Source organism: Euphorbia lathyris, chromosome 4, assembly GCF_963576675.1.
Source record: "Euphorbia lathyris chromosome 4, ddEupLath1.1, whole genome shotgun sequence".
NCBI lineage: Eukaryota > Viridiplantae > Streptophyta > Magnoliopsida > Malpighiales > Euphorbiaceae > Euphorbia > Euphorbia lathyris.
The window spans coordinates 8,386,306-8,400,428 of NC_088913.1; the positions used below are offsets into that span (position 1 = coordinate 8,386,306).

A 14,123-nucleotide genomic window follows, 5' to 3' on the forward strand; every position below is an offset into this window, starting at 1 on the left:
CAACAAGAAAGTATGTGGAGGACTTAGGCTTGACTTTATTGGGAGAATACACGTTGCCGGAATTCCTTTTCAACAGTGCTTCACTTGTTAAATTAACAACCCAAAATTGTACTTTTATGCCTAATGGAAAGGTAAATTGGGAATGCCTCACAGAATTGGCTATGGTTTCTTGTAAGTTGCCTGATCAAGCGATGGAACATATTCTCTCTGTCAGTCCGTTGCTCAAATCGTTAGAATTGATTGACAGTCTTTATGAGTTTGATAAGCTGATTATTGTTTCCAAATCTTTGAAAAGAATTCTCTGTCATCATAATGCGGGTGTGAGATTTTCTGATAATGACTGTTTTTATTTCAGCTTTCGAAATATCATGTTCAAAGCTTGAGGAATTATCTTTGAATCTTAATATTGTGACTTTTACATGTGATTCAAAGCTGGTTACTCAAGTGATTGAAAATGTTGTGGCTGGTTGTTTGTTACTGGAATCATTTGAATTAATAAACTGTGATGGGATTTCACGGCTGGTTATTGCTTCTGAATCTTTCAAAAGATTGGTTATAGGACCTGTTTCTGATGTTGTAATTTCATGTCCAAAGCTTGAAAAACTGATTATTCTTAATAGTTTGGGACCAGTTAGAACTGTTAAATTACTGAATCTGTCATCTTTATTTTGTGCTACTATTGATTTTTACGGTCCCCAGTTTTACGGTCAGGAGGAGTATAAAATTTCAGATCAAGAAATTCATAAAAGTTGGATTAAAGACATTCTTCAACAGCTTCGGCATATCAAACAGTTAACACTTGGGAGATCCTTTATGAAGGTAAGTTATAAAGAATAAAAAACATTTCATCCTTTTTTTTTGACAAAACATTTCATCCTTTTTTATTCCACATTATGTTTAAATTTAACAATGAAGTATATTCTTTAGTGAATTTTTTATTCCACATTATGGTTGCAGGTTCTCTCAAATTAGTTTCCATGGGATATCCGTCTTTACCTGTGTTAAACATCAAATGCTTGATTTTGGATTATCCTAGTACGATGAACCCGAGATTTGGAATTGCAAGTCTACTTCGTAGTTCACATGTGCTTGAGAAATTAGCTATTAGTGTTTGGCATTATGATCGGGTAATTTTTGCAACCTTTTAATTCTAGTTGTCAAATTTAATTCAAGTATTATTGTGGATTAAATGGTTGACATTTGGTGAGTTTTCTCTATTTTATGTTTATAAAGCAAAAGGAACAATAGAAAATGTTTTAATATGTTAATTTCATGAGTTTTCATAAAAGAAGTACATTGTCGTAACAATTTTTTTTGTTTCATCTTTAGATATATGATAATTTCCCCAATACGACTGATTTTGGAGAAAACTACTGGAATTCCAATACGACTGTCTTTGATTGTTTATCATCGCATCTAAAGGCTATTATAATCATTGGCTGTCCAGATGAGGTTGTGTTATTGTTTGTTGAATTTCTACTCAAGAATGCAAGAGTGTTGGAAAAGATGGTAGTCAAATTGGAAGATGTGTAACAACTTTTGAACTCGAAGCTTTGGAACAAAGATTGATAAGGTTGCCAAGATGTTCCAAAAATGCCATTATTGAGTTGCTACACCCTAAGTAGACATGCAAGGGTTTTTTGATCTTTTTGTGGTTCATTAGTTATATTGATTACTTCTATAAACTAAAATGAAGTTTTTTAAGGACTATATGGATGATGATTATGGTTTAGTGATTTTAATTAGCAGTGTTAAGCTATTTAGGCTCTAATGTTTCTTCATGTCATTTTTTGAATTAGTACTGTATGTTGAGGTTGAATGTTTAAATGCTTTGTAGATTAATATTCATTTTTAATTTGGTATTAAATATCTGTTATGTTTTTTACTTCAATGCAAAATGCCGCTCTCTATTGTTCTATTTCGGTTGCTATATATGGATATGTCGTTATTTCTAGAAGTTATGACAAATCTGATGTTTGGTGACAGATTATTTGTTGGAAAATTTTGAATAAAATTATATATTAATTTTAATACCAACAAACACCTCCTTTCATGAACTGTCGTGTCCTTCGTGAACAGTCGTATTCGTACGTAAACAGTCGTGTCAGTCCGTGTACAGTCGTGTTTGTTCGTGAAATGACATATCCTTTCAAGTTCTATTTATATAGAATGGATTGTCAAAATTCACAAGTGGCTGAAGCTGTTGTTGAAGTTATAAGGTTGCCAAGATGTTCCAAAAATGCCATTATTGAGTTGCTACACTCTAAGTAGATATGGAAGGGTTTTTTTGATCTTTTTGTGGTTCATTAGTTATATTGATTACTTCTATAAACTAAATTGAAGTTGATTGTGGCATTTTGTTGACATTTGGTAATGATGATAATGTTTTAATTAAGGACTATTTGGATGATGATTATGGTTTAGTGATTTTAATTAGCAGCGTTAAGCTATTTAGGCTCTAACGTTTCTTCATGTCATTTTGTATGCTGAGGTTAAATGTTTAAATGTTTTTTAGATGAACATTTGTTTTTTTTTAAATGTAAAATGCTACTCTCTATTGTTCTGTTTCCATTGCAATAAATGGATATGTCGTTATTATTAGAAGTTGTGACAAATCTGATTTTTGGTGACAGATTATTACAAGTTTGGGATCTGGGACACCGATTCCTACATCGCCAATGCACTCAGGTGAGTTATGTTGGCAAAGTCACCACTATTCCCATCGTCCTCATTGATAAATTCATAAAAAAACTCCTTTGCTTCGTTGCTGCACTGAACTTTTTTCTGATTATCTATTGTTGAGTCAAGAGCAAAATATTTGCAATGTTGAGAAATATGATCTATAATATATTCACTTATGCCTTAAAAGCAAATAACAACAGCTTATATATAAGCTACAAGATGAGTAAAAGGACAAACCAAAAATTTGAGGTGTATAGGCGCATGATGTTTGATGTAAAATACTCTATCCATTCTCAAATAAGTGTCATTTTAGAATTTTCACACAAATTAACAAACACAATTAATATATACTTAAATTAATAAATTTAGGTGGATTAACTAAATAAAAATTCTCTCTCCTAAAATGATTGGAGAAGAAACTTTGAAAGTTTAAAAAACCACATAAATCAAGGCAAAATTTAAATGCTTAGAAAAAATATTATACTAAATTTTATTGAAAAACAAAAACGACACTTAAATAAAAACAAAAATAATTATCTAAAATTACACTTATTTGAGAATGGAGGGAGTACCATTTTAGGATTAAAAACATTTCAAATGAGTTCACCATCATTATAAATAGGCTAAATAATTTATTAGTCCCTACTTTTTACCTAACACATTGTTTAGTCCCTTTATTTTCAAAAACACACTGTTAACCCTTTGGTCCTTCTATCTAATTATTATTTTTACTTTTAACCATTATTTTTGACATAAATAGATAGACGGAAAATAACAGAGTAACATGGTCATTTTGCAATATTATAGTTTGGTCAAAAATCTAAAAAAAATAGACAAAATGACCAAATGGTGAATATTGATAAAAATTAGGGACCTTATAATATGTTTTTCAAAATAAAGAGACCAAATAGTATGTTACATAAAAAGGTGGAGACTAATAAATTATTTACCTTTAAAAATAATATGGTGTTGGGGTCACCATATGATGAAACTTAATGACTTCCAAAAATACGATGGATGTTGGACCTAATGTAGATAAATTATTGTTGAAATTTTTTGAATAAATTATATATCAGTCACACGGTTGAGTTCGCTCGCGTAATCTGTTGTATCCTGGGAGACGATCGTCAATAGCGACATCTGTCTCAGATTTGTCTAACTCTTTTCTTTTAATTCTAGTTTTAGTGTTTGTATGTTTTTTCTGTATTTGATTTGTTCTTTGGTTAATCACATCTAACATTTTTAAGACAGATGTAATCGTTTGTCTAACATTCTTAAGACAGAAGTTTTATTTTTTATGTGATTTTCAAAAACACACATAAGTATTATTTGGAATGAATTTGACAGAAACAGATAATTGTTTTCTTAAGTGTCTAACATTCTTTAAGACTGAAAGAAGTGTTCTTCTTTTGAAAATACAGTATATGTTATACATTTGTTATTCAAACCGACTGCATATTTGTTAGTATATATTTCATAGAATCTCAGGCATTAGTCAAAATAGAGAGGTTTGATGTTTGAGAAATGGGTGAATGACAAAAACGAACCAGGAAATGGTTCTTTTGTGAGCAAGCTTGATTGATTTATGCCCTTGGTTTATCAGAAATTTGATTACTTACAAGGAATTATTATAAATGCTTTTTTTGCTGGTGCATGCATTCAAATTATAATTGCTATTCCTAATAATATTTTTTTCATTTGTCTTTATGGTGCCCGCTATGGTTATTTTGTTTTTTTACAAAACTTGGCCTACTTTCTAGTTTTATGGTAAATTAGGAGAACATCAAAAAGAGAAGAAGAAATTATGATCACGAAATGTCCTTCTAATCAAATCCATTGAAGTTGATATTATTGTTTTCAATTTTTCCAAAGAGACGTACAGGAAAATTTTGATAGACTGTATTGACAAACAAAGTATAATTGAAATATTATACTGGGACAGATTGGAGGACAACTTTACATTAATAGTTTGTATTTTTGTTCATTATCAGTTATGTATCTGTTTGTTTAAACAAATTATAAGTTTCCGATTCTAACTTCGTTTGTTTGGAATTCCAGGAAGGAAAAGTTGTCAATTACTGTCTTGTTCTGTTTGTTTAAACAGATTAATTGCCTTTTGGCATGTGTTGGTACATGTGCTAATTGAAGATACATCCGGTTATAAGAACACGGTCACTTCAGAGGCAATAGACCTACTTGTACCAGTGGCAACGTGTAAGCCACAACGAAAGTCTAAAAAAAAAAATTGGTTTGAATTTTAAAGACTTGGCCATAAAAGAAATATGTTTTCTTTAGAGATGATGATGATATGCGAAAATTACACATTTGATATTCTCGCGCGTAAGGGTTGATTTATATTAGAAATGTGAAATGTCATAAATTGAATCTGAGGCAGAGAAGATGGGTGGAGTTTCTCAAGGATTACACATTTGATATTCTCGCGCGTATGGGGAGACATGTGAGATTTTCACTGACCATAAAAGTCTCAAGTACATCTTTGATCAGCGTGATTTGAATCTGAGGCAGAGAAGATGGGTGGTTTCTCAAGGATTATGATTGCACAATTCAGTACCATCCAGGGAAAGCAAACGTTGTAGCAGATGCGTTATGTAGGAAATCTCTAGGTAGCTTAGCTCATCTTTCCGTAGTGAGGAGACCTTTGATTAGTGACATTCATGAATTGTTTGATCAAGGAGTAAAATTTGAGGCAACATCTGAAGTGTTAGTAGCTCATTTTCGTGTTAGACCTATTCTATTAGATAGAATCAAGGCAGCCCAATAAGAAGATCCTCAATTGTGTAAAGTTAGGGATGGTGTTTGTCAGGGTAAGGTTCAGGACTTCGTGATTGGTGATGATGAAGTTCTTCGTTATGGGACTAGACTGTGTGTTCCTGATATTGATGATTTAAAAAGGGAAATTTTGGAGGAAGCACATTGTTCAGCTTATACAGTTCATCCTGGTTCCACTAAGATGTATAGAGATTTAAAGGAGTTATACTGGTGGAGTGGAATAAAGAGAGATGTTGCAGACTTTGTTGCTAAATGCCTTACTTGCCAACAAGTAAAGGCAGAACATCAGAGACCGTCTGGGTTGCTTCAACCACTACCCATTCCTGAGTGGAAGTGGGAGAATATTGCTATGGACTTCGTGGTAGGATTGCCTCGCACTAGGGGAGGGTACGATTCCATTTGGGTGATAGTCGACCGTTTAACTAAGTCTGCTTATTTTCTTCATGTGAAGACAACTTATGATTTCTCTAAGCTTGCTCAGTTATACATTGATGAGATTGTCAGACTTCATGGAGTTCCAGTCTATTGTGTCAGATCGTGGTACTCAATTCACTTCTCGGTTCTGGAAGAAATTTCAAGAAGCACTTGGTACAAAACTTCAGTTTAACACCGCTTTTCATCCTCAGACGGACGGACAGTCCGAAAGGACTATTTAGACTTTAGAGGATATGCTTCGAGCTTGTATTTTTGATTTTGACCAAAATTGGGATCATCATTTGCCTTTGGTAGAGTTTGCTTATAACAATAGCTATCAGGCTAGCATTGAGATGGCACCTTATGAAGCTTTGTATGGTCGTAAGTGTCGGTCGCCGATTTGTTGGGATGAGGTTGGAGAAAGGAGACTCACTAGACCTGAGTTGATACAGTTGACTTCAGATAAAGTTCGTGTTATCCGTGATAGACTCTTAACAGCTCAGAGTAGGCAAAAGAGTTATGTTGATCCGAGACGCAAGAATGTAGAATTTCCGATCGATGATCATGTGTTTCTGAAGGTCTCTCCGATGAAAGGGATCATGCGGTTTGGCAACAAAGGAAAATTGAGTCCGCGTTATGTAGGCCCGTTTGAGATTCTTGAAAGGATTGGTGCAGTTGCATAAACTATTCAAGTTAGAGATGACTTGTCATATGACGAGCAACCAATAAAGATCTTAGATAGCCAAGTCTGCAAGCTACGGTCCAAAGAAGTTCCTTTAGTTAAAGTTCTGTGGCAAAACCACTCTAATAGTGAAGCCACTTGGAAGACTGAATCTGAGATGCGAGTTATATATCCTCATTTATTTGACAGTTCAGGTTAGTGTCCTAGTAATTTAAATTCGGGGACCGAATTTTTCTTAGGGGGGAAGAATGTAATAACCCTGTCTTGAGCCAAACGTATTTTTTTAAAAATTTTGTTACATGAATTAAAAATACCAAATTATATATATTTTACAGTTTATAAAGTTTTTTTTTATAAATGATATATTTTATAACTTAGTGATTTATAAAAAAAAAAAAAAAAAAACCAAAGCCCTCGCAAAAAGAAAGTAAACCTACTTCTACACTAAAAAGAAAAGAAAAGAAAACTATCTTTTTCTTCTTTTGCCGCCGTTGTCTTCCTTCGTAGACTGCATTGATAAAAAATCTTCTTCCCTGATTCAAGTTCGAAGAAAGATTTTCTTCTTCCCAAGGCCACTCCATCTTTGTAAGGTAAGTTCTATTGTTTTAAAAAAATAAAATAAAACCTATATAGGATCTAATGCTATGAATTGATTATTTTCAATTGTGAGTGGAGGTTTTTTTATCCATTTTCTTTGTGGGTCTTCAAAAAAATATATATAATACTATGAATATTTTATATCTTGGAAAATGGAAAATGAAGTGGAAGTTTCAAACCTTTGATTTAACATGTCTCTACATTGTCCAGGAAACATTTCATCATTCCTACCTAGCTATCATACCCATTTAGAATATATTATATATATATATAATACAACTCTTTCCAAACTCTTTCTACCTATTTAAACTATATTGAAACATATAAATTATAGTGATGGAGTTGGGTTTTCTCTTATTATTTATTGACTTATTTTTTTTTTACCAATAGTTATGTTATGGGTTTTAGCAGTAGTATCCGAATATGCTAAAGTGCAGAAGATTTACTACCTTCTTCCATGAATTTTAATTGCTTCCACTAGTGTTGATTTAATTAAGATTGGTTAATTTATTTTTCTCATTTCCATTGAACCAATAGGAAATTACGATAATCCGCAAGTTGATTAAATCGAACACTCATAGCCTCGTGTCTGCTCGAACTTATAGCTTAAACCTCATGTTTACTAAATATCCTTAGTATTAGAGCGTATATTCCGGGAACAGACCTGATTTATATATGTATACTATATGTTTTCAAACTGGTACAAGTGCTCAGTATATATGTATCTGTTATCTGGCCCCTCACCGATCTTCATAACATTAGGTCCTTGCATTTGTCTTTGAGTCAGGTTGTCAGTTGTCAGTTTGTCGTCAGTTGTGTCAGCATTAGAATCATGCATAAGATCGGTGAAGGCGATTATTATTTGTATCTGTTATTGGTAGCGCTTACCATTTATCTGGCCCTAGTGGTGTGCAGTACCACCACTCTGTTACACTGTACCATGTGTTTTTAAAGGTTCTGTCTTATTTTCTGATTATTCTAATATTTGATATTTTGAAAGGCTTCAGTATTATCTTTGACAATTGATTACCAGTACTTTGATTTGATTATCTAATATTGACCGTTTTGTTTAACTGATTTTGAATACTATATTTGAAACTATATTTGTCATAATTTAAAAGTATCAGCCTGTCTGCATGTTCCTTTTTGCCGTGTGCTATAACTACTGCTCACTGAGGTTTTCACTCGTATAGACGAAAATCTAATACCACGTTGAATATTTCTTTTTCAGATTAAGGTCCCTGTTCGTGAGGTAACCCTTGGATTGATGTGAAAGAGACTACTTAATGATTTAGCTTTATCTTATTTTTGGAGACTTTTGATTATTAAGATTGGACTTGAATAGTTTGATTTTTTTAAGGTTTATTGATGTAATCGAGATGACTTCTATTAGTTCAGAATTAAGGCTAGCATAGATTAAAGATTACTTAATTTATGCGCCGGTCATGGCCTAGTTTGGGTCGTGACAAAGGTGGTATCAGTCGGTGAATATGCGGTATAAAAAAGCTTTTGTATGATATATGCTTGGAAGCTTGGAATGTCTTACATATAGCTAAAGTTTTCTCAATCAGATATATGCCGCTCAAGTTTCCCTGTGCAGCTGTAATTAACAATAGTAAACTACTTTAATGACCGAGCGATATATACTCTTTCCAATTACTAACCTTTTGAATAATATAAATAAATAGCAGAATAGAAGCATTGAATATCCACTAACACAATGAGAAGAAAGAATAGACAAAAAAAAAAAATTAAGAGTCCAACTTACTAGGCCACAACCGAGGAGATGAATATCAGTATAATCACGAGTTCTTGTGTAATATTGCAAATCAATTTGAAAGGAATTTGTCCACTGCAGAAATTAGAAACAGAGTGTATTATCACCAACTTAGAAAAGGCTTTTAAAGTATGATTTTTGAAGAGAAATTCACCACCTTAACAAGCAAAAAAGCATTTATTGAAAAAGGATTTTCGAATTTCAACATTAAATCTCAACTAGTGAACTCAACTTTAACTAGGAATTGAAATTGCCAAAAGCAGAATTGTAACATTAATCTCAACTAATAAACTATACTAGAACTAGGCTTAAAATAATAGTTCATCATATGCTCAACCTAATTGCATTAATCAACAAAATTTCTCAAATATTCCAATCAATCAATTCAATAACTCAAATTGCCAAATCAGAATTCTAACCTTAAATAACAATAATTCACACCAATCACTAAGTTCGAATATCCAATGGCAAACTAAATTAATTGAAGCGTAACGAATTGCAAAAAGATATTCACTGCTAGAATCTGCAGGACAGCCATTCTTACTGCTATTAACTTGTAAATCCTTCTTCAATTAAGTGGATACAGACACTGCACACTAGGCATTTAAGTATTAATTAGACACCTAATAATGATGATTGAATTTACAATAAAAACTTGGATTAAAGACTCAATTTCTCAGATGAAACTACCTTAGCTTGTGGAAATATTCCAAATGATGAAGAATGCCGTAGAAAGAAGAACATAACAAGTGATATACTAAAAAAATTTGTGCATCAAAAGTAAAACCTAAAATTTCAATAACACCAACTAACAGACTAAAAATAGAAAAACAAGTGTATCAAATATTTCTATTGGAAAAACAGAGAATCCAGTACTAAAAGAAGTTAAATTCAGCAGAAGATTATAATAATTTCATGTACATTATCTATATAATAATATTTGAAGCATTTAAGAGCTATAAAATGTAATCCAAGTACCTTAGCTTTAGACAACTTAGACCAAGAGAGAAAAAAGCGTGGACAACGGTGCAGCAATCAAAGTTAGAGCTAAGGATCCAATAAAGAGACCAGGTGGGTTCGATAATCCAAGTGAGATCGAGCCCTCGTCTCTCACGAAATACGCTCTCAAAATCTGCTAAAGAGAAATTTAGAAAATTATTCACAACTCGAATTCAAATATCCAAAAAGAATTAGAGAAAGTCAAACATTAACAGCAATTACGAAGAATAAACGAGAGGAAGAGTGAAGCAGAGCCGGGACTGTGAACTATTCTTTAGGAGGAACCACTTGACAGCTACATCGAATCAATTGAGTTCTCTATTATTTAAATGACACGTATACACCAGTTTCATGGAGAAAAACAGAGGATCGTCTATCTAAGGACAAGACTTGCCAATTCAAAATCGTTAATATGCCTTACACTTCTTCAAACAAGAACTAAAGTTACACATGGACTATTGAGCATGGTGTGCCGTCTGCTACGTACTTCGTATGTGTCTATGCTTTCAACTTTGATAAACATGAGGTTGCTTATGGTCAGAATACCTATACTCATGAAACAGAAAAACTCTTGGAGGTCAAGGCCATCACCGGCCGTCATGTCTCCGTTGATATTGCCTCTGTTTGCTTCAGTGCTTTCTCTGTCATACCCTTGTTTGTGTTTTACTTTATTGAGAAAAGAAAGGCCAGGCTCAGTGAAAGCAAGTGAAATCAAGAGGAAAGGACTATGTGCACCCATTTGACACACTAGTATGGTTTGCTTCTCATTCATTTTACAGTGTCTGTATTAGGAATTTTCTATGCCAAACTTAGTATTCAAGTATGAAATGGTACTATACTCTTCCTAGTTTTATTCAAATAATAATTCTTCTAATTAGTGAAATAAAAGGCAAGTTATAAGAGTGAAGAATAAAAGTGCTTAAATTTACTGTCTTTCTCCTCATATACAAATTAAAATAAATTTCACTATATCAATAGAAGTATATCCAATAAGGACAAGGGAATTGATATTAATTTGCGGGGAAATTATTAATTCTTCTCAATTCTCATCATTGGAAAAGTTTAATTCATCATACAGAGTCATTCCAAGACACAGACAAGATTGAAATTCAGTCCTAATGCCTATCTGTGCAATTGAAATTCATGAAAACTTTTACAAAGTAAAACATATTTCAGAGAAACCCACCCATATAACGATGCTTCTCTTTGTACTGCACAAGAGGGTTCAAGTAATTAATTCAAAGCCCCAAAATTGAAAGATTGTATCTGTAAAATTGTTCAAACAAACATATTGTTAGCAAAAGTCTAACAAAGTCGAACAAAAAAAAAGGAAAGCAAGCATAGGAAACTTCTACTTAATTTGCAAACTAGAGAAACTCTGATTTTGAGGAAAAGAGTACCCAGGGCAACAATCTCAAACAAAATGGAGCTTACCGATTCTTGTTCCAGTCGATTGTGGGGTTTGTCAAATTGACCGAAATATGAAAATAGTGGTGGACGAGTATGGTTCCTAGAGCTAATCGGTATAAGAGAATGATTTCCAGAGCTAATGAAAGAGAGAGGCGAGAGAGAGGGAGAGAGCGGTAGTTTCGTGGAGCACAGAGGTGGACTGCAGTTAGGTTTTGTTTGGGTGGGAATGTATCCCGCTCAAAAAGTTAGCACCTATAATGAGCGTAACATTAGAAAATTGAGTAAAGTTAAGTTTTTTAAGACTAATAGTTACCAGTTTTTATTTCCACCCATTAAAAGTATAAAAAGTATGCTTTTAATGAGCGATTTTCTCCCCACTCATTATTTTTTCCTCACTATTGTTTGTTTTTCTTGTAGTGCAGAAATCAAACTGTCAATAATCATATATGCTTTCCTTTCTGTCTACTCAACTTCTAATCTATTTTCTTTCAGACTTCTAGTTGAAATTGCAATGACATACTAAATTGGAATAACAACATTAAAGACGGAATTTTACTTGTTGCTACATAGTAATGGGAACAGAACAAGAAATCAGACTTATATAGTTAGTTGTATACATGGTTTTCTTAAGAGTGTAATATTTTTAAAATAATATCTAAAATACATTTGATTTAACCATTCAGTACCAAATTAAAAATAATGATCACCTACAAACCATTTAAACATTTTACATAGTGTACTAATTGAAAAAATGACATGAAGAAAAAGTTTAACAATCAACATCCAAACAGTCATTAAAACATTAACATCATTACCAAATGTCAACAAAATCAAGTCCAATTTAGTTTATAAAAGCAAGTTACTAATGAACCACAAAAACCTCTAAAATCTTCAATATTTACTTTCTGAGTATAACCTCAATAATGGTATTTTTAGAACATCTTCGCAACCTCATCAATCGTTTTTCTAATGCTTTGAGCTCAAAAGTGGTTACATGATCTTCAAATTCTAACACCATCTTCTCTAACACTTTTGCATTCTTGAGTAGAAATTCAATAAAGATTAACAAATCCTTATCTGGACAACCAGTGATCTTTATAGTCTTTAGATGTGATGACAAACAATAAAAGACATTCCTATTGAAATTCTAGTAGTTGTCTCCAAAATTGGTCAGCTGAAGGAAATTACAATATTCCTAGAGATAAAAGAGAAGAAAAGGTTAGGACAAGGTACTTAATATATGGAAAACTAGTGACATTTTCTATCGTTACATTTTCTTTATAAACATAAAATTGAGGAAACTCATAGAATGGTTAAACCATTTATTCCACAATGATTATTGAATTAAATTTGACATTTAGAAGGTTCAAAAAATTACCCGATTATAGTGTGATACATTAATAACTAATTTCTCAAGCACATGTGAACTACTAAGTACACATGCAATTCCAAATTTGGCATTCATCATAGTAGGATAATCCAAAATCAAGCTTTTGATGTTTAACACCAGTAAAAAGAGATATCTCATGTAAGCTAAACTTGATAGAACCTGAAAGCATAATTTGGAAAAGAAAATTCAAAAAAAAAAATATATTGCAATAATTCATTTTAAAATTTAAAAATATTACACCTATTCATATAAAAAAAGGATGCAATGTTTTTTTATTCTTTATAAAAGTTAGCTTGATAAAGTATCTCCCAAGTTCTAGCTCTTTGATATGTTGAAGCTGATGAAGAATGTCTTTAATCCAAGTTTTAAGCTCCAGATCGTGAAACCCCGGATCATAAAAATCAATAGTAGCATAAAGTGAAGATGACAAATTCAGTAATTTAGCATTTCTAACTCGTCCCAAACTACAAAGAATAATCAGTTTTTCAAGCTTTGGACATGAAATTACAACATCAGAAAAGTGTCCTATAACCAATCTTTTCAAAGATTCAGAAGCAATAACCAGCCATGAAATCCCATCACAGTTGATTAAAGATTTGGAAACAATAATCAGCTTATCAGACTCAGAAAAACTTTCAATCAATTCTAAGGATTTGAGCAACGGACTACCAGAAAGAATATGTTCCATTGCTTGATCAGGCAACTTACAAGAAACCATAGCCAATTCTGTGAGGCATTCCCAATTTACCATTCCATTAGGCATAAAAGTACAATTTCTGGTTGTTAATTTAACAAGTGAAGCATTGTTGAAAAGGAATTCTCGCAATTCACTTAAAGTCGAGTGTATTTCTCTTCACCAGACTGAAAACCCAATTGGTACAATGGTCCCAGTCCACATGGAACACAAACCTCTAGCAGATTTAAAAAAAAAACATTAGCCAAGTTGGTGAGCATACATCGAAGTCTAAAGTAACTAGAACACAATGTCTCACGCATTGTCAAATTTTGATACACTCACCATAAACCGATCAAATTCTGTACTGCAGATAGCCATTACCTGATCTAATTCTAAAGGTTACTTGTTCCTGCCTCTAAATAAAAGAAATAGCAATGCTTTTAATCTAATGGAATTTAATATAGCAAGCAATAGAAAAAAAAATCAAGTGACTAATGAATGCAATGACCAGAAACATGCTTAAAACCAATGAACATATCCGATAAATTAATTCCTTCCTTTAAGGGAACCATATTTAAAACCCGGCAGCAAATGAATAGTTCAGAATTTCGAAGACAAAACTATTTACTGTAATGAAATTTCATAAATATAAGAAGAGTATTAACATTTTAGTCACATCTGTTTCCAAAAAGACTTATAAAAGGTC

General features: G+C 32.4%; 2 long non-coding RNA genes across 2 annotated transcripts; both read right to left on the reverse strand.

Annotated features, from left to right (window-relative positions):
* Nucleotides 1–638: 638 nt before the first annotated feature.
* Nucleotides 639–9,013, reverse strand: LOC136227558 (uncharacterized). The gene is made up of 3 exons (XR_010688126.1): nucleotides 8,934–9,013; nucleotides 8,712–8,765; nucleotides 639–2,767 (listed from the first exon to the last, which is right to left on the reverse strand). It is a non-coding gene; the product is annotated as an uncharacterized lncRNA (long non-coding RNA).
* Nucleotides 9,014–9,186: 173 nt separating this feature from the next.
* LOC136225520 (uncharacterized) lies at nucleotides 9,187–11,433 on the reverse strand. Its single transcript, XR_010687141.1, has 3 exons — nucleotides 11,376–11,433; nucleotides 11,128–11,207; nucleotides 9,187–10,074 (listed from the first exon to the last, which is right to left on the reverse strand). It is a non-coding gene; the product is annotated as an uncharacterized lncRNA (long non-coding RNA).
* Between the last annotated feature and the right edge of the window lie 2,690 nt (nucleotides 11,434–14,123).